General features: G+C 32.0%; 1 protein-coding gene across 1 annotated transcript in view; it reads right to left on the reverse strand.

Annotated features, from left to right (window-relative positions):
* Window positions 1–20,000, reverse strand: part of LOC137617982 (cell adhesion molecule 3-like) — a 715,661-nt gene that overhangs the window by 68,986 nt on the left and 626,675 nt on the right. The gene's annotated exons all lie outside the window — the stretch shown is intronic.

The following is a 20,000-nucleotide window of genomic DNA, read 5'->3' on the forward strand; positions in this document are numbered from 1 at the left end:
ATCTTATTTTTATTTTCATTACTACTTATATCGTTTATTTATTTCCTTATTTCTTTTCCTCACTGGGCTATTTTTCCCCCTTGGAGCCCTTGGGCTTATAGCATCTTGCTTTTCCAACTAGGGTTGCAGCTTGGCTAATAATAATAAATATAATAATAATAATAATAATAATAATAATAATAATTCCCCCTTAGATTTTAACAATAATAAAAAAACTAATTTCCATAAAAAGAGACGTTTACTCGCTCTCCAAATACCATCCAATTATTCGATCACAATTACTTATATCACTACCAACGAAAAAACCTACCTTAGAATTTTATCCGTAAACGTTTTCAAAACTTAATAGGTTTCGTATAGCATTTCCCTTTAAAGTTTAACGGTAATAAAAATAAAAACAAAACTCTATCCAAAACAAGCTTACTCCCTCTCCAAATACCATCCAATTTTTTCGATCACAATTTCAATTTTTCAATTTCATCCGCAGCGTCATCCCCCATCCAAGCATTCATTCCACCCCTACCGTTAAATCTCTTTAATTGTCCACCGTGATCCTATTGATATGAGTGAGATGTGGCTGCAAATTTGTTCCCTGGCAACCTTCATCTATTCCTTTCTCGTATCTCTCTCCCCCAAAACAATAAAAGGGGAGATCTCCCTATTCTATTATTATTATTATTATTATTATTATTATTATTAAATGCTAAGCTACAACCCTAGTTGGAAAAGCAAGATCCTATAAGCCCAGGGGGCCCCAACAGGGAAAATAGCCCAGTGAGGAAAGGAAACAAGGAAAATTAAAATATCTTAAGAACAGTAACAACATTAAACTGAATATTATATATATAAACTTTAAATAATTTAACAAAACAATAGGAAGGGTGTAAAAGCAAGATGCTATAAGCCAAGGGGCCCCAACAGGGAAGATAGCCCAGTGAGGAAAGGAAACAAGGACAAATAAAATATTTTAAGAACAGTAACAACATTAAAATAAATATTTCATATATAAACTTTAAATAATTTAACAAAACGAGAGGAAGAGAAATTAGATAGAATAGTGTGCCCGAGTGTACCCTCAAGCAAGAGAACTCTAACCCAAGGCAGTGGAAAACCATGGTACAGAGGCTATGGCACTACCCAAGACTACAATCCCATTAAATTTCCTCAACTCTATTTAGAGAATTAGAAAAATAACCCCTTAATAAATACTAGCTATTGTCAATTCTTTTTATTGAGGCAGATTTTCACCGACTCGCAGGGGTGCCCTTTTAGCACAGAAACGTTTCCTGCTCGCTGATTGGTTGGACAAGATAATTCTAACCAATCAGCAAATCTGCCTCGCTAAAAAAAATTGACTGTAGTTATCCCTACCTTTCCCCCAATTCAGAGAGAGAGAGCAGAAAGAAAGTGGAAAAGATTCATCTCCTAATTTTGGGTTTCTGATCAAATGATCGTTGGATATTATTTTCTTTCTTTGTGGATAATGAGTCTCTTTCATATTCACTATTGTAAAATTTACACTTATTATTATTATTATTATTATCATTATTATTATTATTATTAATATCATCATTATTATTATTATTATAATTACAATTCAAGCTATAACAGGTAAAAATAGACCAGTGAGGAAAGGAGACAAGGAAATAATTGAACAAGTAACACTTGAAATCACGTTAAAGATATATACTGTATATATATATATATATATATATATATATATATATATATATATATATATATATATATATATATATATATATATATATATATTTCAATGTTACTCTTCTCAAAATATCTTATATTTCCTTTTTTCCTTTCCTCACTGGGCTATTTTCCCTCATGGAGCCCCTGGCCTTACAGCATTCTGCCTTTCCAACTAGGGTTGTAGCTTAATAATAATAATAATAATAATAATAATAATAATAATAATAATAATAATAATATATACACAAAATATCTATGTGTGTGTGTTTCACATTAAAACATTCCCTAACAGGAAGGGCCAAAGAGAATAAACTAAACATTAATTACAGCTACATCCAATCAAGTAATTTGTGTCACAGAGGCACATTCATACTCTGGCTAATGAATCGTGAACAAACCTTCTGGACAGAGGAGAGTCAACAACATTACCCGCTACAAAAACATATAGAGAAGGATAGTTTACACCAGTGGTTCCCAAACTTTTTTTCTGTCATTTCCCCCCTGCACCCAGTTCGACCATCCAGATTTCTCCCCCGCACCCAGTTCGACCATCCTGATTTCTCCCCTGCACCCAGTTCGACCATCCAGATTTCTCCCCAGCACCCAGTTCGACCATCCAGATTTCTCCCCTGCACCCTGTTCGACCATCCAGATTTCTCCCTGCACCTCGTTCGACCATCCAGATTTCTCCCCTGCACACAGTTCGACCATCCAGATTTCTCCCCTGCACCCAGTTCGACCATCCAGATTTCTCCCCTGCACCAGTTCAACCATCCAGATTTCTCCCCAGCACACAGTTCGACCATCCAGATTTCTCCCCTGCACCCAGTTCAACCATCCAGATTTCTCCCCTGCACCCAGTTCGACCATCCAGATTTCTCCCCTGCACCCAGTTCAACCATCCAGATTTCTCCCCTGCACCCAGTTCAACCATCCAGATTTCTCCCCTGCACCCAGTTCAACCATCCAGATTTCTCCCCTGCACCCAGTTCAACCATCCAGATTTCTCTCCTGCACCCAGTTCAACCATCCAGATTTCCCCCCTTCACCCAGTTCGACCATCCAGATTTTCCCCCTCATGTGTATGAGGGAAAGAGTAGTTAAAACACACTCGAGACTATTTACTAATTTATTTTTCAAATATGCAAATATACTAATAAACATATAATTACAGAGTAAATTGGATAGAGAGCGGTTAGTAACAACTAAGCATAGCCATAGAACCGGTTAACAACAAATAAAAGGACTTTTGTTTGCTCTTCTACTTTAGAATTAAATTACTGAGAAGGTTGAGGCTGCTTCTTGTGCACATTTTCCGCTGGGTTTAGTTAGTAGTTAGTGTAATTATTTCCCCCCTGGAAGCTTCAAATTTCCCCCCAGGGGGATATTTCCCCCAGTTTGGGAACCACTGGTTTACAGCGTTATCAAAACCTGAACAAACGCTACCAATCTCCAATAACTCACGTCCATTAAGTATGAAGAACCTTCCTTTTAAAGGTTTAATGGCCACTCATGAATGGCAAGGGACAATGTTTTAGACACTGACCATATATACATATGATCAGCACCCAAGCACCCTCTTCGCCCAAGCTAAGACCAAGGAGGGCCAGGCAATGGTTGCTGATGACTCAGCAGATAGATCTATAGGCCCGCCCCCAAAGCCCAGCATCCTTAGATGACAAGGATGGTGAGGTTGCAGCGACCAAAGGAAGTAGCTAGTTTTCGAAAAAAAAAAAAACTAAGTGCTGTTACTCTAAATGTGAAACCTTAAATATATGAAAATCAAGTTTCAAGTTTCATAATCTACAAACAACAGAGGCAAATCGATGGCAATTTAAAAAAAAAAAAAAAAAATTTTCTCTGATGAATTTCATCCCTTTAAAGTATTACGAAATGCCACTTTTCATGACCTGCTATTGCTCCCTACCTCTCCGGATTTCATTTTCAAAAGCTAGAGCGAGGAACGATTCATCTCCCTTGAAATGATTCATCTCCCATGACGGGAAATGAGAGACGGCAAGGAATATAAAAAAAAATCAATCAATGCTTGCCCTCACACAAACCCTTTGGGAAACACACACGGTGAGTAAAGCCTTCTCCCCCCCCCCTCTTTCATAACAAAATTATATGACTGACTGGAAGGAAAAAGGAAACAATTTTGCAATAAACAAACCATAGAAGCGTAGGGGTATAATCTATTTCTTCAATATATAATTGTTTAACTTTTCTTTCCAGTTTTAGATTTATATCTACGTTCAGGATGTTCAGAATAGGAACAATGCTAGAATAACGAAAAGACTCTAGAGAGAGAGAGAGAGAGAGAGAGAGAGAGAGAGAGAGAGAGAGAGAGAGAGAGAGAGAGAGAGAGCAGCCTCAATGCACCACACGGTGAATGCATTCATAACACTATATATATATATATATATATATATATATATATATATATATATATATATATATATATATATATATGTATGTGTGTGTGTGTGTGTGTGTGTATATGTATTTATATATATACTGACACTGTATGTGTTAATAGTTTAAATGTTTAAAAGTTGCTCATGCATGGCAGAGTCAGGGGATAGTAACAATGCCTTAGAAACTGACTTGATCAGTGCCGTAGCCCTCTCCTCACCCAAGCTAAGCCCAGGGAGGGTCAGGCAATGGCTGACGATAATTCAGAAGATAGGTCTACAGGCTCGACCAAACCACCAAACCCTTGTTCACAAGGGCGGTGAGTTTGCAAACACTACAAGAAACTATCGAGTTTGAGTGGGTCTCGAAGCCCCGTCCAACAGATTGCTAGGCAAGGACGTTTCCAATAGGCTATCACACCAATCGGAAACTGTTGATGATTATTTAGGCGGTATTTGCATCAAGAAAATTCTTAAATCTAAATCCAAAAGATAAAGTTCCATAACCAAAAGCTAAAAGCAAGTTTCTAATAGGCCTACCTACTCTAAAGCATATAGGCCTTTAAAAAAATTGGAGAAACTCGGTTAAAAATGTGTATCATTCCAAGGATCAGTAAATTCAATTTTTTTTTTATTGACTGTAGTTAAAAATTCCTTGGCCCAGTAAAAATTTGTTTTCTTTTTTAAACATTTCTTTCTGCATTATCTCCTTCTGTTAAAGTTTTAAGCTTGATGTTGAAGTAAAGACTGCTCATTTTGTTAGAATGAAATAACATTCTCTCCAAAGGTATCTTGATTATTGGTAGCCTTATGACATACAATATATCAAGAAATACTATATTCATATATAAATGTCTTATATATCGATTGTTGATATTGCTTACTCAGAATATTCCAATAGTTGTGTAAGAGGAAAGTCAGTAAGTCAGAATACTGATGATCAAATTATGAACGAATAGTATATGATTTATAGTTAGCAATTAACCTGCTATGTTATCTAGCGTGGCTTCATACATACCAATTCATATTATTCTACCTACGCCACGCCATAACATGTGGAAGAAATTAATATTAAAATAAATGTTAGTTTCTCATATATCATTCTAAATATTCTATTAACAATAACAACAGAAATAAATCAACGGGAAAAGTATTCTTGTAAAGACAAGATAAAAAAAATCATTAGTTCAATGGAGTATTTGTCTAATATTTCTCAGAAATGTTTGTGAGAAATATTTCCTCACAGATATTCACTATTTCTCTCAACTCAATATACTCAAACTACAATTCCTCACGATGAGGCTCCATCCATCAACCTTTACTTACATGATTATATATTCCTCTTCCTTTTACAATTAATAGTTTCCTTTGTGAATAACGGCCTTGATTTGAGCTTCAGTAAATGTAAGCTACTATAAGAAAATTTCAAAAAGATCTTGAACTCCGTGTAATACTTGAAGGTTTAAAGTTCGCTCATGAATGGAAGAGGCAAGGGACAGTGACATTGCCCTAGCAAGCAGGACAATGCCCTAGAGACTGACCATATTTTATATGATCAGCGCCCAAGCCCTCTCCACCTAAGCTTGGACCAGGCAAATGGCTGCTGATGACTCAACAGATAGACCTATAGGCTCCCCCAAACCCCAAAACCTTAGCTCACAAGGATGGTAAGGTTGCAGACACTAATGGCACTAACGAGACTGAGCGGGACTCGAACCCCTGACTGGCAAACACCAGGCAGAGACGTTACCAAGCAGGCCACAACAACACAGGTAAAGTGACTGAAAAGAAGAAATTGAGGAAAAAAAAATCAACCGCAATGCCATCCTTTACAAGTGACAGCAATTCAACAACCTCCTTAAGGGGAGCGTTCCAAACGTCAACTTGACAGCCACTTAAAGGAAGTTTTCCGATACTGGGTTAGACTGAGATCTGTTTCCAATGTCCTTCTACTCCGCGGGTGAATCTTATACGGATTGAGTTTCTTAAGAGAAAAATTAATTAAATCATTTTACGATTAAAAAAAAAAGGCTGGTATAAATATATATTAGTTATGATGATGATGATAATTAAAAAAATTATAAAAAATAATAATGTTACTGACCTGTCTGATGATTTCCTATAAAGATTGGAAAATTATATATATATATATATATATATATATGTGTGTGTGTGTGTGTGTGTGTGTATTTGTGTGTATATATGTATATATAACAACAAAAGTACCTATTTCTAATCCACTGCAGAACAAAGGCCTCAGACATGTCCTTATTCATGTTTGGGGTTTGGCCAATTGCGGATTGGTGATAGTGGGAAAATTATGCCTGATCGTTCACAGCAAACCAACCTGGTATGGGTGTTCCTGACTATTACAACTTTAAGGAAGGAGAGAGAGAGAGAGAGAGAGAGAGAGAGAGAGAGAGAGAGAGAGAGAGAGAGAGAGAGAGAGAGAGATTATGATGATAAACAAGTGAAAAACTAGGTTGATTTTTTTTTAAACTCAACAGGCCTTTCAACGAGGAGAGAGAGAGAGAGAGAGAGAGAGAGAGAGAGAGAGAGAGAGAGAGAGAGAGAGAGAGAGAGAGAGAGAGATATGATGATAAACAAGTGAAAAACTAGGTTGATTTTTAACTCAACAGGCCTTTCAACGAGGAGAGAGAGAGAGAGAGAGAGAGAGAGAGAGAGAGAGAGAGAGAGAGAGAGAGAGAGAGAGAGATTATGATGATAAACAAGTGAAAAACTAGGTTGATTTTTTTTCTTTTTTTTTTAACTCGACAGGCCTTTCAACGAGGAGAGAGAGAAAGAGAGAGAGAGAGAGAGAGAGAGAGAGAGAGAGAGAGAGAGAGAGAGAGAGATATTATGATGATAAACAAGAGAAAAACTAGGTTGATTTTTTTTTTATCTCAACACTCTACACAATACGGAGATCGGATCAAACAAAACAGCTCTAGTCTTCCTTTGATAACTGGACAAAGCGTCTCAAAAATCAAAGTAGTCAGCAAATATTCACAAAATGGAAAAAATGACATCAAATGGCCAAAAAATATCCAAACGTCGTCATCATGTAAACTTGATTTTGTCTGGTTCAGGGAAAATGTGACTTTCTCTCTTTTGTACCTATCACGAAGAATACTTATTTTTGGGTCCATGTATTAACTTTAATTTGTACAACCTCTTCGTACTATATCTTAATATTGATTGGGAAATCTTAATACCCATTAATCCCAATTATAATTTACAAAAAACCGGTGTTCCTAGCAATCGAATTATTTAAAATATCTGATCTGGTTTCCTTACACAAATTAGCCTTGGACTGTTATCATTAGCAACCTCTGAACCAGCCTTGGACTGTTATTATTATTATTATTATTATTATTATTATTATTATTATTATTATTATTATTATTATTATTATTATCATTCTCTCTCTCTCTCTCTCTCTCTCTCTCTCTCTCTCTCTCTCTCTCTCTCTCTCTCTCTCTCTCTCTCTTCTTCTTCTTCTTCTTCTTCTTCTTCTTCTTCTTCTTCTTCTTCTTCTTCCCTTAATAGGTTCCCCCCAAGCTCTCTTCTTCTTCTTCTTCTTCCCTTAATAGGTTCCCCCCAAGCTCTCCTTACTCCCTCCTCGTTCACTTTGAACAAACTACATCTCTCCATGCAAACTTAATAACGATTTAAACCATCGCAACTTGACTTTATTTCTACACTGACGGGACTTACACTGTTAAAAATTTGCCGTAGAAAAAAAAAAACCGTATAATTCCTGGAATAATTGCTGCCAGACATTTGCCCTTTAAAAAACGGATATATTGAGGTAAAGAAGTGATATTACTATCGCTAACCCGTAAAAAAATAATAACAAAGTATGGTAAAATTACGGTCGCCTGTATTTTATTGAAATACGTCTGAGAACAGTATATTTATACGGAGAATTTCCGATGAATAATTTTTTTTTTTTTTTTAAACCAGTGTAGTAAATGAGAACAGTATATTTTTTCCGGAGAATATCCGATTGTTATTATTATTATTTTTTAAACAAGTGTAGTAAATGAGAACAGTATATTTTTTACGGAGAATATCCGATTATTATTGTTATTATTATTATATATATATATATTTTTTTTTGAATGAGCTTCTTAGAAGACAGTCACGATCATAAACCGGTTGAAGCACCACGATTTTATTTGACCAGAATCACATCTCAGTCCTTCCCATCAGCCAGTATTGCTGGGAGTCTCCTTGACAGTATTACGGGCTGGAGATTTTTTCACTTTAATTACGGGGCCAAAGCGTCAAATTCGAAGCTAAACAAGAACTGTTCTTAAGACTTGATTGTTTCCTGCTAAACTTAATTGCATTTCTATTAGTCTCTGTCTTCTCTGATTGCACTATTGTGTTGTAAATAAAGATGAAGAGGTAGAAAAGCAAGAGAAATCATTTACAGATAAAAACTGATAAAGATAAAGATGTAGATGAAAAGTAAGAGAAATTCTCTACAGGTAAAAACTGATAAAGATGAAGATGTAGAAGAAAAGTAAGAGAAATTCTCTACAGATAAAAACTGATAGAGATAAAGGTGTAGAAGAAAAGCAAGAGAAATCATTTACAGATTAAACTGATTAAGATAAAAATGTAGAAGAAAAGTAAGAGAAATTCTCTACAGATAAAAACTGATAGAGATAAAGGTGTAGAAGAAAAGCAAGAGAAATCATTTACAGATAAAAACTGATAAAGATAAAAACGCAGAAGAAAAGTAAGAGAAATTCTCTACAGATAAAAACTGATAAAGATAAAGGTGTAAAAGAAAAGTAAGAGAAGTTCTCTACAGATAAAAACTGATAAAGATAAAGATGTAAGAACAAAAGCAAGAGAAATTCTCTACAGATAAAACCTGATAAAGATAAAGGTGTAGAAGAAAAGTAAGAGAAGTTCTCTACCGATAAAAACTGATAAAGATAAAGATGTAAGAACAAAAGCAAGAGAAATTCTCTACAGATAAAAACTGATAAAGATGTAGAAGAAAAGTAAGAGAAATTCTCTACAGATAAAAACTGATAAACATAAAAATGTAGAAGAAAAGCAAGAGAAATTCTCTGCAGATATAAACTGATAAACATAAAAATGTAGAAGAAAAGCAAGAGAAATTCTCTGCAGATAAAAACTGATAAAGAAGAAGTAGAAGAAAAACAAGAGAAATTCTCTACAGATAAAAACTGATAAAGATAAAGAGGTAGAAGAAAAACAAGAAAAATTCTCTACAGATAAAAACTGATAAAGATAAAGATGTAAGAACAAAAGCAAGAAAAATTCTCTACAGATAAAAACTGATAAAGATAAAGATGTAGAAGAAAAGTAAGAGAAATTCTCTACAGATAAAAACTGATAAACATAAAAATGTAGAAGAAAAGCAAGAGAAATTCTCTGCAGATAAAAACTGATAAACATAAAAATGTAGAAGAAAAGCAAGAGAAATTCTCTGCAGATAAAAACTGATAAAGATGAAGAAGTAGAAGAAAAACAAGAGAAATTCTCTACAGATAAAAACTGATAAAGATAAAGAGGTAGAAGAAAAACAAGAGAAATTCTCTACAGATAAAAACTGATAAAGATAAAGAGGTAGAAGAAAAACAAGAGAAATTCTCTACAGATAAAAACTGATAAACATAAAAATGTAGAAGAAAAGCAAGAGAAATTCTCTGCAGATAAAAACTGATAAAGATGAAGAAGTAGAAGAAAAACAAGAGAAATTCTCTTCAGATAAAAACTGATAAAGATGAAGAGGTAGAAGAAAAACAAGAGAAATTCTCTACAGATAAAAACTGATAAAGATAAAGAGGTAGAAGAAAAGCAAGAGAAATTCTCTACAGATAAAAACTGATAAAGATGAAGAGGTAAAAGAAAAACAAGAGCAATTCTCTAGAGATAAAAACTGATAAAGATGAAGAGGTAGAAGAAAAACAAGAGAAATTCTCTACAGATAAAAACTGATAAAGATGCAGATGAAAAGTAAGAGAAATCCTTAACAGATAAAAACGGATAAAGATAAAAATGTAGGAGAACAGCAAGAGAAATTCTCTACAGATAAAAACTGATAAAGATAAAAATGTAGAAGAAAAGCAAGAGAAATTCTCTACAGATAAAAACTGATAAAGATGAAGAGGTAGAAGAAAAACAAGAGAAATTCTCTACAGATAAAAACTGATAAAGATAAAGAGGTAGAAGAAAAACAAGAAAAATTCTCTACAGATAAAAACTGATAAAGATAAAGATGTAAGAACAAAAGCAAGAAAAATTCTCTACAGATAAAAACTGATAAAGATAAAGATGTAGAAGAAAAGTAAGAGAAATTCTCTACAGATAAAAACTGATAAACATAAAAATGTAGAAGAAAAGCAAGAGAAATTCTCTGCAGATAAAAACTGATAAACATAAAAATGTAGAAGAAAAGCAAGAGAAATTCTCTGCAGATAAAAACTGATAAAGATGAAGAAGTAGAAGAAAAACAAGAGAAATTCTCTACAGATAAAAACTGATAAAGATAAAGAGGTAGAAGAAAAACAAGAGAAATTCTCTACAGATAAAAACTGATAAAGATAAAGAGGTAGAAGAAAAACAAGAGAAATTCTCTACAGATAAAAACTGATAAACATAAAAATGTAGAAGAAAAGCAAGAGAAATTCTCTGCAGATAAAAACTGATAAAGATGAAGAAGTAGAAGAAAAACAAGAGAAATTCTCTTCAGATAAAAACTGATAAAGATGAAGAGGTAGAAGAAAAACAAGAGAAATTCTCTACAGATAAAAACTGATAAAGATAAAGAGGTAGAAGAAAAGCAAGAGAAATTCTCTTCAGATAAAAACTGATAAAGATGAAGAGGTAGAAGAAAAGCAAGAGAAATTCTCTACAGATAAAAACTGATAAAGATGCAGATGAAAAGTAAGAGAAATCCTTAACAGATAAAAACGGATAAAGATAAAAATGTAGGAGAACAGCAAGAGAAATTCTCTACAGATAAAAACTGATAAAGATAAAAATGTAGAAGAAAAGTAAGAGAAATTCTCTACAGATAAAAACTGATAAAGATAAAAATGTAGAAGAAAAGGAAGAGAAATTCTCTGCAGATAAAAACTGATAAAGATGAAGAAGTAGAAGAAAAGCAAGAGAAATTCTCTGCAGATAAAAACTGATAAAGATGAAGAGGTAGAAGAAAAACAAGAGAAATTTTCTTCAGATAAAAACTGATAAGGATGAAGAGGTAGAAGAAAAGCTAGAGAAATTCTCTACAGATAAAAACTGATAAAGATGAAGAGGTAGAAGAAAAGCTAGAGAAATTCTCTACAGATAAAAACTGATAAAGATGAAGAGGTAGAAGAAAAGCAAGAGAAATTTTCTACAGATAAAAACTGATAAAAGTAATATATGTAGAAGAAAAGTAAGAAAAATTTTCTACAGATAAAAACTGATAAAGATAAAAATGTAGAAGAAAAGTAAGAAAAATTTACTACAGATAAAAACTGATAAAGATAAAAATGTAGAAGAAAAGTAAGAGAAATTCTCTACAGATAAAAACTGATAAAGATAAAGATGTAAAAGAAAAGCAAGAGAAATTCTCTACAGATAACAACTGATAAAGATAAAGATGTAAAAGAAGAACAAGAGAAATTCTCTACAGATAAAAACTGATAAAGATAAAGATGTAGAAGAAAAGCAAGAGAAATTCTCTAGAGATAAAAACTGATAAAGATAAAGATGTAGAAGAAAAGCAAGAGAAATTCTCTAGAGATAAAAACTGATAAAGATAAAGATGTAGAAGAAAAGCAAGAGAAATTATCTACAGATAAAAACTGATAAAGATGAAGATGTAGAAGAAAAGTAAGAGAAATTCTCTACAGATAAAAACTGATAAAGATAAAGATGTAGAAGAAAAGCAAGAAAAATTATCTACAGATAAAAACTGATAAAGATGAAGATGTAAAAGAAAAACAACAGAAATTCTCTAGAGATAAAAACTGATAAAGATAAAGATGTAGAAGAAAAGCAAGAGAAATTATCTACAGATAAAAACTGATAAAGATAAAGATGTAAAAGAAAAACAAGAGAAATTCTCTACAGATAAAAACTGATAAAGATAAAGATGTAGAAAAAAAGCAAGAGAAATTATCTACAGATAAAAACTGATAAAGATGAAGATGTAGAAGAAAAGCAAGAGAAATTCTCTACAGATAAAAACTGATAAAGATAAAGATGTAGAAGAAAAGCAAGAGAAATTCTCTACAGATAAAAACTGATAAAGATAAAGAGGTAGAAGAAAAGTAAGAGAAATTCTCTACAGATAAAAACTGATAAAGATAAAGATGTAGAAGAAAAGTAAGAGAAATTCTCTACAGATAAAAACTGATAAAGATGTAGAAGAAAAGCAAGAGAAATTCTCTGCAGATAAAAACTGATAAAGTTGAAGATGTAGAAGAAAAGCGAGAGAAATTCTCTGCAGATAAAAACTGATAAAGATAAAGATGTAGAAGAAAAGCAAGAGAAATTCTCTAGAGATAAAAACTGATAAAGATAAAGATGTAAAAGAAAAGCAAGAGAAATTCTCTACAGATAAAAACTGATAAAGATAAAGATGTAGAAGAAAAGTAAGAGAAATTCTCTACAGATAAAAACTGATAAAGATAAAGATGTAGAAGAAAAGCAAGAGAAATTCTCTACAGATAAAAACTGATAAAGATAAAGATGTAGAAGAAAAGCAAGAGAAATTATCTACAGATAAAAACTGATAAAGATGAAGATGTAGAAGAAAAGCAAGAGAAATCTTCTACAGATAAAAACTGATAAAGATAAAGATGCAGAAGAAAAGCAAGAGAAATTCTCTACAGATAAAAACTGATAAAGATAAAGATGTAGAAGAAAAGGAAGAGAAATTCTCTACAGATAAAAACTGATAAAGATAAAGATGTAGAAGAAAAGCAAGAGAAATTCTCTACAGATAAAAACTGATAAAGATAAAGATGTAGAAGAAAAGCAAGAGAAATTCTCTACAGATAAAAACTGATAAAGATAAAGATGCAGAAGAAAAGCAAGAGAAATTCTCTACAGATAAAAACTGATAAAGATAAAGATGTAGAAGAAAAGCAAGAGAAATTCTCTACAGATAAAAACTGATAAAGATAAAGATGTAGAAGAAAAGCAAGAGAAATTCTCTACATATAAAAACTGATAAAGATGAAGATGCAGAAGAAAAGCAAGAGAAATTCTCTACAGATAAAAACTGATAAAGATGAAGATGCAGAAGAAAAGCAAGAGAAATTCTCTACAGATAAAAACTGATAAAGATAAAGATGTAGAAGAAAAGCAAGAGAAATTCTCTACAGATAAAAACTGATAAAGATAAAGATGCAGAAGAAAAGCAAGAGAAATTCTCTACAGATAAAAACTGATAAAGATGAAGATGTAGAAGAAAAGTAAGAGAAATTCTCTGCAGATAAAAACTGATAAAGATAAAGATGTAAAAGAAAAGCAAGAGAAATTCTCTGCAGATAAAAACTGATAAAGTTGAAGATGTAGAAGAAAACTAAGAGAAATTCTCTACAGATAAAAACTGATAAAGATAAAGATGTAGAAGAAAAGCAAGAGAAATTCTCTACAGATAAAAACTGATAAAGATAAAGATGTAGAAGAAAAGCAAGAGAAATTATCTACAGATAAAAACTGATAAAGATGAAGATGTAGAAGAAAAGCAAGAGAAATCTTCTACAGATAAAAACTGATAAAGATAAAGATGCAGAAGAAAAGCAAGAGAAATTCTCTACAGATAAAAACTGATAAAGATAAAGATGCAGAAGAAAAGGAAGAGAAATTCTCTACAGATAAAAACTGATAAAGATGAAGATGCAGAAGAAAAGCAAGAGAAATTCTCTACAGATAAAAACTGATAAAGATAAAGATGCAGAAGAAAAGCAAGAGAAATTCTCTACAGATAAAAACTGATAAAGATAAAGATGTAGAAGAAAAGCAAGAGAAATTCTCTACAGATAAAAACTGATAAAGATGAAGATGCAGAAGAAAAGCAAGAGAAATTCTCTACAGATAAAAACTGATAAAGATGAAGATGCAGAAGAAAAGCAAGAGAAATTCTCTACAGATAAAAACTGATAAAGATAAAGATGCAGAAGAAAAGCAAGAGAAATTCTCTACAGATAAAAACTGATAAAGATGAAGATGCAGAAGAAAAGCAAGAGAAATTCTCTACAGATAAAAACTGATAAAGATAAAGATGTAGAAGAAAAGCAAGAGAAATTCTCTGCAGATAAAAACTGATAAAGTTGAAGATGTAGAAGAAAAGCAAGAGAAATTCTCTGCAGATAAAAACTGATAAAGTTGAAGATGTAGAAGAAAACTAAGAGAAATTCTCTACAGATAAAAACTGATAAAGATAAAGATGTAGAAGAAAAGCAAGAGAAATTCTCTACAGATAAAAACTGATAAAGATAAAGATGTAGAAGAAAAGCAAGAGAAATTCTCTACAGATAAAAACTGATAAAGATGAAGATGTAGAAGAAAAGTAAGAGAAATTCTCTACAGATAAAAACTGATAAAGATAAAGATGTAGAAGAAAAGCAAGAGAAATTCTCTAGAGATAAAAACTGATAAAGATGAAGATGTAAAAGAAAAACAAGAGAAATTCTCTAGAGATAAAAACTGATAAAGATAAAGATGTAGAAGAAAAGCAAGAGAAATTCTCTACAGATAAAAACTGATAAAGATGAAGATGTAGAAGAAAAGCAAGAGAAATTCTCTACAGATAAAAACTGATAAAGATAAAGATGTAGAAGAAAAGCAAGAGAAATTCTCTACAGATAAAAACTGATAAAGATAAAGATGTAGAAGAAAAGCAAGAGAAATTCTCTACAGATAAAAACTGATAAAGATAAAGATGTAGAAGAAAAGCAAGAGAAATTCTCTACAGATAAAAACTGATAAAGATAAAGATGTAGAAGAAAAGTAAGAGAAATTCTCTGCAGATAAAAACTGATAAAGATAAAGATGTAGAAGAAAAGCAAGAGAAATTCTCTGCAGATAAAAACTGATAAAGATAAAGATGTAGAAGAAAAGCAAGAGAAATTCTCTGCAGATAAAAACTGATAAAGATGAAGAGGTAGAAGAAAAGCAAGAGAAATTCTCTGCAGATAAAAACTGATAAAGATGAAGAGGTAGAAGAAAAACAAGAGAAATTCTCTACAGATAAAAACTGATAAAGATGAAGAGGTAGAAGAAAAGCTAGAGAAATTGTCTACAGATAAAAACTGATAAAGATGAAGAGGTAGAAGAAAAACAAGAGAAATTCTCTACAGATAAAAACTGATAAAGATAAAGAGGTAGAAGAAAAACAAGAGAAATTCTCAGCAGATAAAAACTGATAAAGATAAAGAGGTAGAAGAAAAGCAAGAGAAATCATTTACAGATAAAAACTGATAAAGATAAAGATGTAGAAGAAAATCAAGAGAAATTCTCTACAGATAAAAACTGATAAAGATGAAGAGGTAGAAGAAAAGAAAGAGAAATTCTCTACAGATAAAAACTGATAAAGATGAAGAAGTAGAAGAAAAACAAGAGAAATTCTCTTCAGATAAAAACTGATAAAGATGAAGAGGTAGAAGAAAAACAAGAGAAATTCTCTACAGATAAAAACTGATAAAGATAAAGAGGTAGAAGAAAAACAAGAGAAATTCTCAGCAGATAAAAACTGATAAAGATAAAGAGGTAGAAGAAAAGCAAGAGAAATCATTTACAGATAAAAACTGATAAAGATAAAGATGTAGAAGAAAATCAAGAGAAATTCTCTACAGATAAAAACTGATAAAGATGAAGAGGTAGAAGAAAAGAAAGAGAAATTCTCTTCAGATAAAAACTGATAAAGATGAAGAGGTAGAAGAAAAGCAAGAGAAATTCTCAGCAGATAAAAACTGATAAAGATGAAGAGGTAGAAGAAAAGCAAGAGAAATTCTCTACAGATAAAAACTGATAAAAGCAATATATGTAGAAGAAAAGTAAGAAGAATTTTCTACAGATAAAAACTGATAAAGATAAAAATGTAGAAGAAAAGCAAGAGAAATCATTTACAAATAAAAACTGATAAAGATAAAGATGTAGAAGAAAAGCAAGAGAAATTCTCTACAGATAAAAACTGATAAAGATAAAGATGCAGAAGAAAAGCAAGAGAAATTCTCTACAGATAAAAACTGATAAAGATAAAGATGTAAAAGAAAAACAAGAGAAATTCTCTACAGATAAAAACTGATAAAGATAAAGATGTAGAAGAAAAGCAAGAGAAATTCTCTACGGATAAAAACTGATAAAGATGAAGATGTAGAAGAAAAGCAAGAGAAATTCTCTACAGATAAAAACTGATAAAGATGAAGAGGTAGAAGAAAAGCAAGAGGAATTCTCTACAGATAAAAACTGATAAAGATAAAGATGCAGAAGAAAAGTAAGAGAAATCATTTACAGATAAAAACTGATAGAGATAAAAATGTATAGGAAAAGGAAGAGAAATTCTCTACAGATAAAAACTGATAAAGATAAATATGTAGAAGAAAATTATGAGAAATTCTTTACAGATAAAAACTGATAGAGATAAAGATGTAAAAGAAAAGTAAGAGAAATTCTCTTCAGATAAAAACTGATAAAGATAAATATGTAGAAGAAAATTATGAGAAATTCTCTACAGATAAAAACTGATAGAGATAAAGATGTAAAAGAAAAGTAAGAGAAATTCTCTACAGATAAAAACTGATAAAAGATAAATATGTAGAAGAAAAGTAAGAGAAATTCTCTTCAGATAAAAACTGATAAAGATAAAGATGTAGAAGAAAAGCAAGAGAAATTCTTTACAGATAAAAACTGATAAAGATAAAGATGTAGAAGAAAAGCAAGAGAAATTCTCTACAGATAAAAACTGATAAAGATAAAGATGTAAAAGAAAAACAAGAGAAATTCTCTACAGATAAAATCTGATAAAGATAAAAATGTAGAAGAAAAGCAAGAGAAATCATTTACAGATAAAAACTGATAAAGATAAAGATGTAGAAGAAAAGCAAGACAAATTCTCTACAGATAAAAACTGATAAAGATAAAGATGTAGAAGAAAAGCAAGAGAAATTCTCTACAGATAAAAACTGATAAAGATGAAGATGTAGAAGAAAAGTAAGAGAAATTCTCTACAGATAAAAACTGATAAAGATAAAGATGTAGAAGAAAAGCAAGAGAAATTCTCTACAGATAAAAACTGATAAAGATAAAGATGCAGAAGAAAAGCAAGAGAAATTCTCTACAGATAAAAACTGATAAAGATAGAGATGTAGAAGAAAAGCAAGAGAAATTCTCTACAGATAAAAACTGATAAAGATGAAGATGTAGAAGAAAAGCAAGAGAAATTCTCTACAGATAAAAACTGATAAAGATAAAGATGTAGAAGAAAAGCAAGAGAAATTCTCTACAGATAAAAACTGATAAAGATAAAGATGTAGAAGAAAAGTAAGAGAAATCATTTACAGATAAAAACTGATAGAGATAAAAATGTAGAGGAAAAGGAAGAGAAATTCTCTACAGATAAAAACTGATAAAGATAAATATGTAGAAGAAAAGTATGAGAAATTCTCTACAGATAAAAACTAATAAAGATAAAGATGTAGAAGAAAAGCAAGAGAAATTCTCTACAGATAAAAACTGATAAAGATAAAGATGTAGAAGAAAAGCAAGAGAAATTCTCTACAGATAAAAACTGATAAAGATAAAGATGTAGAAGAAAAGCAAGAGAAATTCTCTACAGATAAAAACTGATAAAGATAAAGATGTAGAAGAAAAGCAAGAGAAATTCTCTACAGATAAAAACTGATAAAGATAAAGATGTAGAAGAAAAGCAAGAGAAATCTTTTACAGCTAAAAACTGATAAAGATAAAGATGTAGAAGAAAAGCAAGAGAAATTCTCAACAGATAAAAACTGATAAATATAAAGATGTAGAAGAAAAGCAAGAGAAATTCTCTACAGATAAAAACTGATAAAGATAAAAATGTAGAAGAAAAGTAAGAGAAATTCTCTACAGATAAAAACTGATAAAGATAAAAATGTAGAAGAAAAGTAAGAGAAATTCTCTACAGATAAAAACTGATAAAGATAAAAATGTAGAAGAAAAGCAAGAGAAATTCTCTACAGATAAAAACTGATAAAGATAAAAATGTAGAAGAAAAGCAAGAGAAATTCTCTACAGATAAAAACTGATAAAGATAAAAATGTAGAAGAAAAGCAAGAGAAATTCTCAACAGATAAAAACTGATAAAGATAAAGATGTAGAAGAAAGGCAAGAGAAATTGGTTAAAAAACAACGTAATTGCCAAATATTAGAATATAAATTGTTTTTTAATTTACATATATAACAAAACGAATCTATAATTTAAAATACAGTTAACAATATAACTTCAAGTAACATTATTTCCCAACCTTTAGAGAAAAATATGATCGGTTGTGATGGCCGATGTGGTAACATCCCTGACTCCTGAACGCCCGACTTGCGTTCGAGTCTCGCTGAAACCCGTTGGTATTTTTGGTCGCTGCAAACTCACCATCCTTGTGAGCTAAGGATGGGGGTTTGGGCGAGCCTATAGGTCTATCTGCTTAGTCATCAGCAGCCATTGCCAGGCTTTCCTTGGTCCTAGCTTGGGAGGAGAGGGGGCTTGGGTGCTGTTCATATATATATATGGTCAGTCTCTAGGGTATTGTCCTGCTTGATAGGGCAATGTCACTGTCCCTTGCCTCTGCCATTCATGAGCGGCCTTTAAATCCTTAAATCTCTCGCATTCAAGTCATGTATGTGTAAAATTCATTGTTTTCTATGAATGGTATTCTAACAATAGTAATCAGGATTGTCCACAAACACAAAAACTGCTGTTGCAAGGGATATTATAATATACATAAAAAAACTGGGTTATTCGTAAGTGTATATGTCTATTAGAAGAAATATGTATATGGACAAATATACATATTTCCCTCGCTTTCCAATAGGAATAACAATCAAAACTTTGAGGTAAAAACAATAATTTTTTAGATTTAATCCTACTTGTTCTCCATCGTCTTACATACAACAACAACAACAAAAGCATCCTCTTTTAGTCCTCTGCATGACAAAGGCCTCAGACATATCCTTACTCATGTCTGAGGTTTAGCCAGTTTTCATCTCCACGGGATATGGGAGACTTTAGACTGATCGCTCACAGCAAACCAACCTAGTAAAGGTGGCCCTGACTAGTACAGCTTTGCAGATCATACCGATACACAAAGCCACGCTGGCCAGTGCGGATAGGTAATGACGGGAGACTTTGGTCTGATCGCTCACAGCAAACCAACCTAGTAAAGGTGGCCCTGACTAGTACAGCCTTGCTAATCATACCAATACACAAACCCTTTGTTGTCCATTTCTTTTAGCGAGGCATACTTGCACCGACTCGCAGCGGTGCCCTTTTAGCTCGGAAAAGTTTCCTGGTCGCTGATTGGTTAGACAAGATAATTCTAACCAATCAGCGATCAAGAAACTTTTCCGAGCTAAAAGAGCACCGCTGCGAGTCGGTGCAAATCTGCATCACTAAAAGAAATTGACTATAGGTATCCTAACTCATAAACTCATTACTATATCATCGTTTCGCATGATAAATATAACAGAGAACAGAAAACGCAATATTCCCAAACGAGAATTAGCTCTTAGGTCCACACAGAGACGTTAAATTCATTGCCAACGGCCAGCTGTAGTTACGTCACCGAAACCCCCTCACGGTCACATATCTCAAAACATAATCCTGTGGATACAAAACGATTACTTGGGTGAAAGGGG

The sequence above is a fragment of the Palaemon carinicauda genome, chromosome 24 (assembly GCF_036898095.1).
Source record: "Palaemon carinicauda isolate YSFRI2023 chromosome 24, ASM3689809v2, whole genome shotgun sequence".
NCBI classification, from domain to species: domain Eukaryota; kingdom Metazoa; phylum Arthropoda; class Malacostraca; order Decapoda; family Palaemonidae; genus Palaemon; species Palaemon carinicauda.